The following is a 968-nucleotide window of genomic DNA, read 5'->3' as shown; positions in this document are numbered from 1 at the left end:
AATAAAATTAGTTAATTAATAAATTTTAAATATAATAATCTAATTATTTGTCAAGTAATATAAAATAAAATTTTATTATTTTATATTTTTATGTTACAGTTTAAAATTTTATTTTAATATAATTTTTTAATATCATAAAAATTTCTTGCATAATAATTAATCTTATTGAATAAAGAATACTCATATTTTTGTATTTATATATTTTATATTTAATTATTTAAGAATAAAAGATTTTGTTACCATTTAAAATATTGTGTATTAAAGTATTATCATTTAAAACATTTATTTATGTACTAAAATATTCTGTATTTATTAAAGTCCATCAATGCTCTTCTTTTATATTAGCCTTTAATTTTCATCTAATCAAATCTAATGGTCTATATAAATGCGACGCATCCAATAAACACATAATTGTTGTGTTCATTTTAGACATACCTATCTTAGTCTACTCAATAAAGATATATAAATATGAAAAGTTCTTTTTTAAAAAATCAAGAGTTTTAGGTTTTAAGAAAATAAATATTCATGCGCTTTTTGCATAGTAACAACTTAAGTTTTAGTTATTAAAAATTTCTTTATTAATAAACTAAAATTCTTGAGGTTTTAGACTTTTTAGAGTATGTTTGATTTAGCGTTTAAAAGCATAAACGTACATTTAAAAGTATTGAACGTTCGACCAAATTTGTTTAAATAATTTTTTTAACATGATTTTTAATCTTAGATGTACGTTTAGTTGAAGCAATATTTGTAGCTTTTGCTTTTAATTTTTACCGCTGAAAATTAATTGTAAAATTTATTCTCTCAATTATCCTTCTTCATTTTCTTCCTCTTCCATCATCTCTATTTTAGTATACTGATTACATTTTATCAATAATAAATCAAATATTAATACTTCTTTAATTAAATTAGTGTTATATTTATATTTATATGTTGTAATGCATTTTTGTATTTTATGCACCTTATTATTA

The sequence above is a fragment of the Arachis ipaensis genome, chromosome B06 (assembly GCF_000816755.2).
Source record: "Arachis ipaensis cultivar K30076 chromosome B06, Araip1.1, whole genome shotgun sequence".
Taxonomy (NCBI): Eukaryota; Viridiplantae; Streptophyta; class Magnoliopsida; order Fabales; family Fabaceae; genus Arachis; species Arachis ipaensis.
Note: the sequence above shows the minus strand (reverse complement) of the source record.